This window comes from Dipodomys spectabilis, unplaced genomic scaffold (genome assembly GCF_019054845.1).
Source record: "Dipodomys spectabilis isolate Male_0828 unplaced genomic scaffold, ASM1905484v1 ptg000656l, whole genome shotgun sequence".
In the NCBI taxonomy this organism is placed as follows: domain Eukaryota; kingdom Metazoa; phylum Chordata; class Mammalia; order Rodentia; family Heteromyidae; genus Dipodomys; species Dipodomys spectabilis.
In genome coordinates this window covers 93,328-108,138 of record NW_024871333.1, presented here as the reverse complement: position 1 = coordinate 108,138, position 14,811 = coordinate 93,328, and the positions used below count along the sequence as shown (strand labels likewise).

Sequence of the window (14,811 nt, the reverse complement as noted above, 5' to 3'; positions counted from 1 at the left end):
GGCCCCGCAGGCCCCGCAGGCCCGGCCCTCCCTGACAGGAAAAAAATTAAAAGTTCCGCTTACAGAGACCACGGTTCGAGACCACGGCGCCTACCCGGGACGGAGAGAGAGCTCTTTTTTTTTTTTTTTGGTTCATGTTTGTTTTTTTTTCCTTTTTATAAAGAAAAACTGCCACCACAGCGTCTCCCACAGGTCGCCGCCGCCGGCCGGTCGCGCTCGGACGCCAACCAAGAACCCCCCGGCGCCGTTCTGAAGTGTAGGTGTGTGGCGCATGCGCGCGGCGCGCGCGCGCGCGGGGGGTGCTGAAGGGTGTGGGGCGCATGCGCGCGCGGTGCTGAAGGGTGTGGGGCGCATGCGCGCGCGCTCCTGAGCGGCCAAGGCCCGCACGTACGTACGTACGTGCGTGCGCGTCCCCGACCTCCCCCAACTCCTCCCGTCACTCTCCGGGAGGTGGGGGAGGCGCGCCATCGGGCACGCGCACGTGCGCGCGCCCCCCAGTGGACGATGCCGCCGCCGCCGCCGCCGAAGGGGAGGAGGAGAAGGAGGAGGAGACGGCGGCGGCGGCGCGCTCTGACGGGGTCCGTAGCCGGGGTGGTTGGCTGCCACGGGCCGGCGGCGCGATGAGTTGGGCGGCCGCCCCCGGCTCGGGGCTGTGAGGGTCTCGGAGCCGGGGGTGGGCAACGGTAGTGGAAGAGGTCGGCGGCTTTTCGTCAGGGCAGCGGCGGCGGCGGCGGCCGCCATGCGTGAGGAGCCGCGGCCGGCTCGGAGTCGCCTCCTCCCGCGGGCCCGCGGCCTGAGGACCCCGCGGCCGCCGCCGCCGCCGCCGCTGCCGCCATCGCCGCCCTCGCCGCCGCCGCCGCCGCCGCTCCTGCTGCTGCTCCTCACGCTGCTCCCCGCCGCCGCCGCCGCCGCCCAGGCTGCGCGGCCTCCGGTGCCGCCGCCCGGCTCCGCGGGGCCCAGCGTCAGCCTCTACCTGAGCGAGGACGAGGTGCGGCGGCTCATCGGTGAGTGGGCCGGGGCCGGGCCGGGGCCGGGGCCGGGCCGGAGCCGGGGCCGGGGCCGGGGCCGGGCCGCGCCGCGCCGCGCTACTTCCGCCCCCCCATCCCATCCCACCGCCTCCCCGCCCGCACACCTTTCTCCTCTCAGGGCTGGGGGGGGGGGGCGTCGGGCCTCGACCTCCGCTCGCCCGCCCCCCCACCTCCCTTTGAACCCTCCGTCCTCCTCCTTCCCCTGCTCCATCCACATCAGCCCTCCTCCTCGTCCTCCTCTCCCTCCTCCTCGTCCTCCTCCTCCTCCCTCCCCTCCCCTCCCCCTCCTCCTCCTCCTCCTCCTCCTCCTTCTCCTCCTCCTCTCTTCCCTCCTTCTCCTCCCTTCCCTCCCCTCCCCTCCTCCTCCTCCCCCCATGCCTCGAGTCCCAACTCGCAGACATTTCTTTCTGAAGTAGTGCTGCTGCTGCTTCTGCCTCCTCCTCCTCCTCCTTTCTTCTTCTTCCTCTTCTTCCACTTCTTCCCCCCCCTCCTCCCCCCTCCTTCCATTCCCCTGCTCCATCCACATCAGCCCTCCTCCTCCTCCTCCTCCTCCTCCTCCTCCTCCTCCTCCTCCTCCTCCTCCTCCTCCTCCTCCTCCTCCTCCTCCTCCTATGCCTCATGTCCCAACTCGCAGATATTTCTTCCTGAAGTAGTGCTGCTGCTGCTACTGCTTCTGCTTCTCCTCCTTCTGCTCCTTCTCCTCCTCCTCCTCCTCCCCCCCATGCCTCGCAACTCGCAGACATTTCTGAAGTAGTGCTGCTGCTGTTTCTGCTTCTCCTCCTCCTCCTCTTCCTCTTCCCTCCTCCCTTCTCCACCTCCCCGCCATGCCTCGAGTCCTAACTCGCAGACAACTTTTCTACCTAAGTTGTTTTCTCCTCCTCCTCTCCCTCAAATCCCAACTCACAGACTTTTCTTCCTAAAGTACTGCCTCTTCCTTCTCTCCTCCTCCTCCTCCTCCTTCTCCTCTCCCCCCATCGAATCCCAACTCGCAGACAACTTCCGAAGTAGTGTTCTAATTTTTCTCCTTCCCTTTCTCCTTCTCCTCTCTCCTCCTCCTACCCCCACCCTGAGTCCCAATTTTTCTTCCTGAACTTTCTCTCGGGCCCCCCCCCCCCCAGTTTGGATTAACTTTTTAAAGAAGTTTTGTGCCTTGGATTTATATTGGCAAACCCTTAATTCTGTGGGTTTGTTGTTTGTTTGTTTGTTTTGTGTTTTTGTGGGTTTTTTTGGATAACCCCAGGAAGCCATGCTTCAAGTGCTCATTCCTAAGATGACTCCGCTTACATACTTTAAAAATTTTAATTATGAAGGTATTATCTTTAAATAGTGCTACATCTTTTATTTTGCTTTATTTATTTATTTTTTTTGCCAGCCCTGGGGCTTGAACTCAGAGCCTAGGCACTGTCCCTGAGCCTCTCTGTGCTCAAGGCTAGCGCTCTGCCACTTGAGCCCCAGCACCATTTCCAGCTTTTTCTGTTTATGTGGTATACTGAGGAATTGAAGCCAGGGCTTCATGCATGCTAGGCAAGCACTCTACCACTGAGCCACCTTCCCAGCCTGTGTTACATCCTTTATACATTTACTTTTGCTCACTTTAATTGTTTTTTAAATAGGTGTACAAAAGGGTTGCAGTTCAACAGGTCAGTTTTATGTGGGCGTGCATCTTGTTGATGGGTGTAGTTACATACACTCATAAAAACAAAGGAGAAAGTTTGGAAGGGCATTAAAATTAGCCTCTATATCTTGGAACTCATACACATATTTATTATTTATTTATTTATTGTGCTGGTCCTGAGGCTTGAACTCAGGGGACTGGGCACTGTCTGTTAGCTTTTTTTGGCTCTACCACTTAAGCCACAACTTCACTTCCAGCATTTTGGTGGTTAACTGGAGATGAGAGTTTCTTGGATTACCTTGCCTGGACTGGCTTTGAACCTCAATCCCCAGATTTCAGCCTCCTTAGTAGTGAGAATTATGGCATGAGGCACTGATGCCCAACTTAGTTTTTTTTTTTTTTTTTGGCCAGTCCTGGGACTTGAACTCAGGGCCTGGGCACTGTACCTGATCCTCTCTGTGCTCAAGGCTAGCACTCTACCACTTGAGGTACAGCTCCGCTTCTGTATGTGGTACTGAGGAATTGAAACCAGGACTTCATGCATGCTAGGTAAGCACTTCACCACTAAGCCACATTCCCAGCCCCCAGCTTAGTTTTTTTAAACATATATTTTTATTATCAGTAAGTAGTTGTACAAAGGAATTGACATCCAACAAAGTAGTTTATGAATACAGTGTGTCTTGATTAGTGTCACCCCTTTCATCATTCTCCCCTATTTCCCCCAACCTCACCCCTTTCCTGAATTTCCTTAATTTTGTAGGGTATGCATTGAATTTTTAAGCATATTTTTATATTTATTTTGTCAGTTGTAGGGCTTGAACTCTGAGCCTGGGTGCTGTCTCTCAGCTCTTCAGCTCAAGACTAGTGCCCTACCACTTGAACCACAGCGCCACTTCCAGTTTTCTGAGTAGTTTATTGGAGATAAAAGTCTCATGGATTGGGGGGGCGGAGGGGAGGCTGGGAAGGGATGTGAAGGGTAAACAAAGGAGGAGGCTGCAGTGCTTATAAGAAATATACTCATTATCTTGCCCATGTAATTGTAACCCCTCTGTACAGTATGTTCACAATTAAAAAAAAAAAAGTCTCATGGACTGCCCAGGCTGCTTTGAACCATGATCCTTAGATCTCAGCCTCCTGAGTAGCTAGGATTGCAGGCATGAGCCACCGGTGCCTGGCTATAAGAATATTTTTAAATAGCAAACAAATCTCAAAGTATCAGGTCTTTCATCTATAGTATCTTTTTTGGCATTTGTCATGGATTCTTTGGAGTTTGAGCTAATTCTACTTTTCTTGGCTTGGGAAAGGAGAACTTGGCTTTGGGTGAGTTGTTGGTTTTCTTTACCTTTGTTGTTTGGGGAAATAATTTGAGAAATGATAGACTTGGGGAAAGGCCTGACACATCCCTCCCCCCCCCAGGTGAATGTCATACCTGGACATTCAATTTCTTTTGTGTGCTATGGCAATTCTTTCATTTCATCTCATCTAAGGGTATAATACTTGAGTTTTGAGGGGAAAAGTTATTCTCTTAAGCATTCCATTACCTGTGGGTTATGCTTTTATAGCTTTTTTTTCTTTAAGGTCTGAGATCAGCTCTGTTGAAATGAAATTGCTTGTAGAGACTGTTTAGACCTATATATATATATATATATATATATATATATACATATACATATACATATATGCATATATATATGTATGGGTTTGTAATTCTTTTTTTTTTTTTGGTCCAGTGGTGGGGCCTGAACTCTGAGCCTGGGCGCAGTCCCTCAGCTCTTCAGCTCAAGGCTAGCGCTCTACCACTTGAGCCACAGCGCCACTTCCGGCTTTTTGCTTATGTGGTGCTGAGGAATCGAACCCAGGGCCTCATGCATGTAAGGCAAGCGCTCTACCACTGAGCCACCTTCCCAGCCCTGGGTTTGTAATTCTTTTTTTTTTGGTCCGGTCGTGGGGCCTGAACTCTGGGCCTGGGCACTGTCCCTTAGCTCTTCAGCTCAAGGCTAGCACTCTACCACGAGCCACAGCACCACTTCCGGCTTTTTTTTCTCATGTGGTGCTGAGGAATTGAACCCAGGGCCTCGAGCATGCAAGGCAAGTGCTCTATCACTGAGCCACCTTCCCAGCCCTGGGTTTGTAATTCTTTTTTTTTTTTTTGGTCGGTCGTGGGGCTTGAACTCTGGGCCTGGGCGCTGTCCCTCAGCTCTTCAGCTCAAGGCGAGCGCTCTACCACTTGAGCTACAGCGCCACTTCCGGTTTTCTGGTGGTTTATTGGAGATAGGAGTCTCACGGTCTCTCCTGCCCGGGCTGGCTTTGAACCGCGATCCTCAGATCTCAGCCTCCTGAGTAGCTAGGATTACAGGCATGAGCCACCAGCGCCCGGCTGGGTTTGTAATTCTTAACCAAAGAATTCAAGTTTTTGTAATTTGCCCTTCTTAATCCTCTTTTTAGTGTAGCTGAATTAGCTGAATTTAATCTAGCAAATTGGGTTAGTTCTGGAACAGAAGACTAAAAACTCAAGAAAAATAACATCTGTGTAAATCATATGTTAATTAGAAATATCAATGTATTATGCATGCTATCAAGATTTTTGGGTGAAAAGAATTCCTATAATTTGTGATGTTTACATAGGCTTTTTTCCTCAGCCAAGGGCAGAACGCAAGACATCTAGAGGCTGACATTGATTGACTGACTTCTGGTAAATATCTGCTCCCGTGTGCTTTGCTAGTGACCCAGTGGGATAGGTCCATTCTCATTTTAGAGATAAGGGAAATGATGTTCTCACTTGTTCAAGGTCACGTAGTTCATTGTATGTATCTATATCTATCTATCTATCTATCTATCTATCTATATCTGTCTATGAAGCACACATACATGTATGTGTGAAACTGTTGACAAAGGCTGCTGAGTTTAATAAGGCTGTTGATGCAATGCAGATAGTGTGCATAGAGAAGTTTGATTATGGCATGGTGGGGAAGGCATCATTTCTAATTAGTACTTACAATGATCCTTGTAAACCAGCAACTGATTGTCCTAGTAGTGTTCGTAGCAGAGGAAGCTCCTTGATTGCTGAAAATCCACTGTTTGTCCAGAAATACAGAGAATGGAGGTGGGATAATTGCCTCCCTGAGCTCCTGCGACCACCGCTGGAATAAGGGATCCTAGAAGTATTTTCTGTAATACACAGTTGAGGCCATCTGTTACTACGGGCATCTAGAGTCTCCACATGGCCAGATCAGTTCCTCTCTTTCTAACCATCTTCTCTCTCCTTCAGTCTACCTTTTTTTTTTTTTTTTTTTGTGGTCGTGGGGCTTGAACTCTGGGCCTGGGCACTATCCTTCAGCTCTTCAGCTCAAGGCGAGCGCTCTACCACTTGAGCTACAGCGCCACTTCCGGTTTTCTGGTGGTTTATTGGAGATAGGAGTCTCACAGTCTTTCCTGCCCGGGCTGGCTTTGAACCGTGATTCTCAGATCTCAGCCTCCTGAGTAGTTAGGATTATAGGCGTGAGCCACCAGCGCCCGGTGCTTCAGTCTACCTTTAAAGGACTTCCAGGATCCCACTGGGTGGGGAAAAGCAAGTGGTGCTTCTTTTTTTCTTTTTTGAGGGGGCTAGTCCTGAGGCTTGAACTCAGGGCCTGGGCACTATCCGTGAGCTTTTCACTCAAGGCTAGCACTCTACCACTTGAGCCACAGCACCACTTCTGGCTTTTTCTGTATATGTGGCACTGAGGAATTGAAGCCAGGGCTTCATGCATGCTAGGCCAGCATTCTACCACTAAGCCACATTCCCAGCCCATGTATTGCTTCTTGAGTACTTGAGAGTCTCCCTGAGTTTTCAGAATATGCTTTTCCTTGGGAGCTATTATAGTATTTAAGACTACTTGAAATAATACTCTTGCACAGTATTTTTTATTCCTTAAGGGTTAAATGCCTTCTGAAAGCTGGAACAAAAATTAACCATCACTTTATATTTCTAAGACAACTTTGGCTTCTACATCCTTCAGGCTCTGCTTTCCAGGGATTGCTGCTATCTCAACTATTCCCTCCCTCCCTCCCTCCCTCCCTCCCTCCCTCCCTCCCTTCCTCCCTTCCTTCCTTCCTGTCCTGGGGCTTGAACTCAGGGTCTGAGCACTGTCACTGAGCTGCTTTTGTTCAAGGCCAGCACTCTACCACTTGAGCCACAGTGCCACTTCTGGCTTTTTCTGAGTAGTTTCTTAGAAATTAGCCCTGGCTGGCTTCAACTTATGATCCTCAGATCTCAGCCTCCCAAGTAGCTAGGATTATAGGTGTTAAGCCACTGGTACCTGGCTAAAAAAAAAAAGGGGTTTCAGTTCAGCATGTCAGTTTATGAATACAGTGCATCTTGATCAGTGTCATCCATTGTTCTCCCTCATCTTTTACCTCTTTATGTCCTTTTTTTCTTTCCACTCCAGTTTGTTCCTACCATTTTACTACATTTATTGGAAGGCTCTAGGGGGGCCATGTTTCCAGTTTGCCCATTCTGGCAAAATCAGAAAAAGTCTACTTGTATGGGTCAGAGTCAGGTAAGGAAAGTGATGTGAATGAACTTAAACTTCCAAGTTTGGGGCTGGGAAGGTGGCTCAGTGGTAGAGTGCTTGCCTTGCATGCCTCAGGCCCTGGGTTCGATTCCTCAGCACCACATAAGCAAAAAGAAAAAAGCCAGAAGTGGTGCTGTGGCTCAAGTGGTAGAACGCTAGCCTTGAGCTGAAGAGTTGAGGAACAGCGCCCAGGCCCAGAGTTCAGGCTCCACGACCAGACCCAAAAATAAATAAATAAATAAACTTCCAAGTTGAAGATCAGCTAGAATAGGTGGAAGCCCTGGGCTCAGAGATCGTGACTCTATGACAAGAAGTAGAGCTCTTAGGTTGGGAGGTTATGCACATTATATGGGAGGACTTGGATTGGTCATGTAGTTTCCTTGCTTGCCAACTCATGGTTGGCCCCACACCCTACCTCTCAAAAGTTGCAAGCCACTCTGCTGTAACTTTGGAAAATGAGAGGAAATAAGTATGCTAGTGGCTGTGGTTGCTTCAAGGCAGTGGGCATAACAGGGGTGAGCTGGCCAGCTCTTACACATTCCCGGTTTGACAGGTGTGGAAGCTGTCCCATTAGGCAGACATTTCTCCAGCAGCAGAGCCAGCCTTGAGTGTACACATTGATCCTGAGCCAGTGTAGTGTGTGTGGGGGCGGGGTGGGGAGGAGGTAGAAATGTGCCTTTTCCCTACTGTTTCCAACCTGTCCCCCGAAGTTACAGCCAGCCATGCTGATTGCCACAAGCAGTACTCTGGGTCTGTTGGCACTGCCAGTGATAGTAAGCTGTCTCCTGGGAAGAGGATGATGCTCTGCTCCTCAAATCCGTTTGAGCCCGTGCAAGTGACTGTTTCCGAGGAGTCCATCAGCCAGTAGGATAAGCCAAGATGCCTTAGCATTCCAGGGCATATCCAGTCCTGGAGTTTAGGAGCAAGGACCCATGCTGAGGCCTCACTTCCTTTATGGGGTAGGTTTGACCCTGATGCTCCTAAGGACCATTCTAGTCTTTGTTTTTCTCCCCTTTTTTCTGTGGGCCTTGTGCTGGGTTTGTTTACAAAAGATGTATTTTGTTTAACCAAATATTAAAAGTGGAAAATTGTTAAAAATCACTTTGTATAACTTGCATTTTCTTTCAATTGAAATACCTTCCAGAAGAGTTATACTTATTCATATCTTACTTGAAATCAGTTCATACTAGTTTACATTGTTGCTCCCCAAAACAGTCAAGAAAAAATAATTTGCAGTCTTAACTAAGTAACACATTATAATAGAAAATGGTGATTAAAAATGATTAGATTCCAGCTGGGTGCCAGTGACTCTTGGCTATCATCCTAGCTATTCAGAAGGCTGAGAAAGGGAGAATCAGAGTTCAAAGCTATTCCAGGCCGAAAAGTTAAGAGAGACTCCTCTCCAAAGTGATCAACAAAAAGCTGGACAAGGGGTGTGGCTTAAATGATAGAGTGCAGCCAAGGATGCAAGAGGACCTGAGTTCAGACTCTGGTACCCTCTCCTACCCCCCAAAAAAGAAGCCCTCAAAATGTGATAGAGGCTGAGTGAGGTCCTGAGTTCAAACTCTGGTACCAGAAAAACAAAAGGTCCTTTTCTGTGAGGGGAAGAGAATTTCGAAGTGGGTCTGTTGTATTTGCAGTAGTAACACTGAAATAAGTTATATTTTAGGATTGGTTACTTCTGATTATACTCAGTAGAAGTAAGTTATTATAGGAGTGATGTTTTTTGCTGTGAAGTATTTTTGAAGGAGTGATCACTTTTGAAGGCGTGATCACTTTTTGAGAAGCTTAGTGAATTTAGGGAAGGTATAGATCCTAGGAAGGAAAATATTTGCATCCCATCTTAAGGGATGAGCTAGACGGGCAAAAGAACACTTGAGGCACAATGGCGTGAACAAAGGCATAGAAGCAGATGTGCATAAAGCCGAGGAGGAAGAAAATGTGGTCAAGTTGGGGAACATTAGTAAAACTAGGGAGTGCTAAAATAGAAAGCTGGGAAGTCGGTTGAGATTGGATTAGGAGTTTGAACCTTATCACACAGGACGTGAAAGGCTGTTGAAGAATTTATAACAAGAGCACACACTGTCAGGACTGGGTAGAGAACAGATAACTTTGGACCCAGTGAAAAGGTATCTTGGAGACAGAAAAGCCAGGTCTGGGAAGTGGGGTAGCCAGACTTGAGATGATAGATATGTGGGGTCAACTGGGGCAGTTGAAGGAGTGGGATGGATTTTTGAGGAATTTGCAGTGTTTGGAGAAGACTTAATGGACAGAACGGAGGGCAGGAGTCCCAGAAATTCAAGATTTCAGATTGGGGCTTCTGTGCCCAGAGGACCTTTTTCTTTTAGGAGAAGTGCTTGAGGGAAAGAAAAATGAGATGAGCCATGTGTTCCTCCCCTTCCAGTCCCTCTGTTTCCTCTTAAGTCTCAGGCCAAATGCTGGGTGGGGAGGGGTGGGGGATGGGCTGGGGTGAAGGTGTTCCCTTTGTTGATAGGACAAACACAACCTGCCCTGGGACCAGACCCTGGGCTGTAGGGTTTGAGAGTCGGGAAGGTGTTGGTGGAAGGGGGCTAGGCCCTGCAGCCGCTCCGCTCCTTTACATTAGGCATCTTGGGTTGGGTTGGTGCTATCCACGCAGCATTAATTTGAGTCCCATGTGTTCTTCATTGGGAGAGCAGAGCTGAGACATTGTGCAATTGTGGGTTTGAGGCTTTCTTTCTTTCTTTTTTCCTACACATATGGGAGAAAGTTCTATCCAATTATGGCTAAACCTGTCCCCTGTGAGTCATATCCTGAGTTAACTGGTTAGTTCTGGAGGTGCTGCTTAAAATGCTGCTTGGATCACTTTAAGTACAAATGAAATGTGTATATTTATTCAAGCACTCTAAATTGAGAAGTTTCACAACATTACTTTTGGGGTTTTGATGAAGTTATGTCAGTGTTCTGAAAACTTACAAGCTGTGCATCTGAAAGCGTAACAAGAAGTTGTACATGAAACAAAGCCATTAGCCATTCTGAAATTATATTAGAAGTATACTTTTTGTGTTATTCTTTTTTTTGTTTGTTTTTTTTTGTTTTTTTGGGTCCAGTTGTGGGGCCTGAACTCTGGGCCTGGGTGCTGTCCCTCAGCTCTTCAGCTCAAGGCTAGCGCTCTACCACTTGAGCCACAGTGCCACTTCCAGCTTTTTTCTTTTTGCTTATGTGGTGCTGAGGAATTGAACCCAGGGCCTCAGGCATGCAAGGCAAGTGCTCTACCACTGAGCCACCTTCCCAGCCCCAAAGTATACTTTTTGTGTTATTCTTGCTGTATGTAGCAGCTGCTGCTGTTGTTTCTTCCTCCTTCTCTTCCTCCTCCTCTTCCTTCTTTTGGTTGGTCATGGGGCTTGAACTCAGGGCCTAGGCACTGTCCCTGAGCTTTTCTGCTCAAGGCTAGTTTCTCCCACTTTGCTTTGAGCCACAGTTCTACTTCTGGTTTTCTGGTAGTTAATTGAAGAATCTCACAAATTTTCCTGCCCAGGCTGGCTTCATACTTCTTAAGGATGGGAAGGTGGCTCAGTGGTAGAGTGCTTGCCTTGCATGCATAAGGCCCTAGGTTTGATTCCTCAGCACCACATAAGCAGAAAAAGCTGGAAGTGGTGCTGTGGCTCAAGTGGTAGAGCGCTAGCCTTGGGCTAACAAGCTGAGGGACAGGGCCCAGGTCTAGAGTTCAGACCCCATGACTGACAAAAAAAAAAAAAAAGAAAAAAGAAAAAAAGAAAAACAAACCTCAATTCTTAGCTCTCACCATCCTGAGTAGCATAAACCATGAGCACCCAGCTTGTAAATATCTTCTAATCAAAATGTCATTAAGCAACTTTCATTTGTATATTATTAACTTCCATTTGTGTAGGACTTCTGAAAATGTTATATGCCAAAACAAATATCTTGTGTATTGCTAACATACTAAGTAGTGAGTGATTAGGTTTGCTGTCCCCACCATTGACAATGCTAAATAAAATTTGCCCTAGTGCTTATATAAGTTTAAAGCTAGAATGGAAAGCACACAAATCAAGGAAGTGTGATAGAGGGGTAAGTTTGATCCACATCCATCGTATGCATGTGTGGAAATACCATAATGAAGTTCCCCCTTGTACAACTGATTACCAATTAAAAAAAAAACAACATAGCACAGAGGTCTAATTAGGAATCATCTGTAATTTACAGAGAACAACTAACATATCTTGCTATATTCCAGGTATTTCTATGTGTTCTCTCTCACCAACTGTGGGAGTGACTTTTTTTAGGTGGCATTGACTTTCTTTTTTTTTTTTTTTTGGGTCCGGCCATGGGGCCTAAACTTGGGGCCTGGGTGCTGTCCCTCAGCTCTTCAGCTCAAGGCTAGCGCTTTACCACTTGAGCCACAGCGCCACTTCTGGCTTTTTTCTTTTTGCTTATGTGGTGCTGAGGAATCGAACCCAGGGCTTCATGCATACTAGGCAAGCGCTCTACCACTGAGCCACCTTCCCAGCCCTTGATATTTTTTTTAAAAAAAAAAACAACAGATAAAAATGACAGATTAAAAATGACAGAATTTGATGGGGTCTTAGATGCTGTAGGTCTCTTTGGGCTCCGTGATTCCATAGTGCTTGCTCTCTTTATTATTTATTATTCAGTCTCTGAAAATTAGCAGAATTTTTAGTCTTTAACCAAAATTATCTGAGGAGCATGATGAAGCAAGGTTCCTAGATGTACCTGAGAAATTAATTTCATTGATCTGAAATGATGCTCAGTGAATGAGAGAATGCCATGTGTAATTGATTATAAGATGTACAGTTTTTCCACTTTGAACATCTCTGAAGTCTTACAGTCAGTGGTGATTCACCAATTAATTGACCAGTTCTTTTTCCTTTGTCACACAAAAAATGATACACTGTAAAAAAATTGAGTGTCATCAAAATATAACATTGAAACAAGCTTAGAAATAAATTGCCATCTTTTCGTATGCTGCCATCTGTCTGTGACCACACAGCTGTCTTTGAGAGTTTAAGACTTGTAAAATTCACTGGTGGTATTTATTATTTGCTGGTGATAATGGCTGTATAGTAATGTTTTTGTACAATGCGTGAGATATTGTCATTAGAATAGCAATAGCGATTTACTTTTCATCTATGAAGTTTCATACACTGACTTATCCTGGGAGGCTTTACAAAGACCCCTGATGAAAAAGTTTCTGTGTGTAACTGAGTTCCACAGAGGCTGGAATCTGTCACATTTTGTGTTGTGACCTCTTACATCTCTGAGGAGTCCTGTGAAGGGAACATTATATTTATAAATGCTCCATTTATATTTAAAAAAAATTTTTTTTGGTCAGTCGTCGGGCTTGAACTCTGGGCCTAGGCGCTGTCCCTCAGCTCTTCAGCTCGAGGCTAGTGCTCTACCACTTCAGCCACAGTGCCACTTCCACTTTCCTCTTTGGAGATGAGTCTCATAGACTTTGCTGTGTGGGCTGGCTTTGAACCGTGATCCTCTGAACTCAGCCTTCTGAGTAGCTCGGATGATAGGCGTGAGCCACCGTCATCCAGCAAAATATATTTCAGTCTGAAAAATTTCAGACATGGACAAGTAGACAGAGTACTATAATGAATCTCTGTGTGTCCATCATTCAGGGTTAACAGTTACCAGCTCAAGGCCGGTCTGTTGCATCTGCACTACCTCACCCTGCTGCGCTCTTCTGCCCTTACTTCTCCCATCTCTTGCTTAGATTACTTAGAGCACACACATGTAATTTCATAAAAAGTAGTATGCATGTAGAGATTTGTGAAAATTATAAAAACTATTATACCTAAAAATGATAATTACTTCATAAATATAAGGTACTGAGATTATCCCAATTTAAAAGTATATATTTGGAGACTCTAACTTGCCACTTAGACCCTTTTTTATCCCTGCCTCTTGGTGATCTGCCTGTTTAGTTTGGTGCCAAACTCTCATTCTAGGAAAGATGCCTCCTCTGCCTCACATATTTTTCCCACTTTATTTATTTATTTTTTTATTTTTCCCACTTTAGATTTCAACCTAAAATGTCACTTCGCAAAGATCTGTGTCTTGATTAACTCCATTGTCGCTGTGACCATACTGTTAAGCATCCAACATTTTATTGGTTGTTGGTGTCTTCCCTCTATGTTACTGCACTCTGTATCTTTACACAAGATACTTTTTTTTTTGCCAGTCATGGGGCCTGAACTCAAGGCTTGTGCTCTACCACTTGAGTTAAGCGCCACCTCTGGCTTTTTCTGCTTATGTGGTGCTGAGGAATCGAACCCAGATCCTCATGCATACAAGGCAAGCACTCTACCACTGAGCCACCTTCCCAGCTACACTCTGTATCTTTAGCTACCTAAAACAGTACCTGGCATACAATAGCTGTTCAGTAGTTCAGAGAATTAATACATGAATGAATGATACTTTTTATTTTGATTCACTGGTGTACCTTTTATTGGACTCACATTCTTGATCATTTCCCTTTGCTTTCTCTCTTTCATTCTTTCTTTCTCTGGGCCTGGGTGGTGTCCCTCAGCTCTTCAGCTCAAGGTGAGTGCTCTACCACTTGAACCACAACAACACTTCTGGTTTTCTGCTGATTCATTGGATATCAGAGTCTTACGGACTTTCTGCTGGGCTGGCTTAGAACAATGATTCTCAGATCTCAGCCTCCTGAGTAGCTAGGATAACAGGCGTGAGCCCTTGGTGCCCAGCTTCCCTTTGCTTTTTAAGTTATCTAAAAGGGAAATGGGACTGAACTTAACACTTTAGTTTACATGAATTAGGTTCTGATAGCTTAGCAGTTTACAAATATTAGGTTCTGATAACTTATTTTCTGTGAAGTTGCTTCATTTTCTCCAATCACTGTTTTTTTTGTAACCCTCTACCTTTTGGGGGTAAACTGGATCCCAGGTTATCTTCCACAGGTCAGTCTGCATCGTGTGAATTGCATCCATAAAAATCTGTCTTTCCCCTACTACACCGAGGCTGCCTCATGGCTTGACACAGCAGTCTCTTAGTAGACTGTTCTACACGACACCAAAGAATGAGAAGTATTCAGATTTGATTCTAGAATGAGCCTTTCCAATAATTAACTAAAAGCTGGGAAAGAAAATTTCTAATCCTTTTTTTTTTTTCTGAAATGACTAGCCTGCTGTTAATCTTTTTTTTTTTTTTTTTTTGTCGGTCGTGGGGCTTGAACTCTGGGCCTGGGCGCTGTCCCTCGGCTCTTCAGCTCAAGGCAAGCGCTCTACCACTTGAGCTACAGCGCCACTTCCTGCTGTTAATCTTATACAGTACATATTTTTTGTTTCTTATATTGTAGTTGTCATTTCTAAAAATTCGATTTGGATCTTTTTATATCTTCCATGTTCCTGCTTAGGTGACCATGTGGAATACAGTTACATTAGTTTTATTTTATTTTATTTTTTTTGGGTCCGGTCGTGGGGCCTGAACTCTGGGCCTGGGCGCTGTCCCTCAGCTCTTCAGCTCAGGGCTAGCGCGCTCTACCACTTGAGCCACAGCGCCACTTCTGGCTTTTTTCTTTTTGCTTATGTGGTGCTGAGGAATCGAACCCAGGGCCTCAGGCATGCAA

General features: G+C 46.4%; 1 protein-coding gene across 2 annotated transcripts in view; it reads left to right on the top strand.

The window, feature by feature from the left end:
* Positions 1-892: 892 nt before the first annotated feature.
* The window catches only part of Ryk (receptor like tyrosine kinase), a 66,796-nt gene continuing 52,877 nt past the window's right edge, over positions 893-14,811 (top strand). For both annotated transcript variants that reach the window (XM_042671733.1, XM_042671732.1), the window contains exon 1: positions 893-1,004. The gene's annotated coding sequence lies outside the window, so the exon portion shown is untranslated. The remainder of the gene's footprint in view (positions 1,005-14,811) is intronic.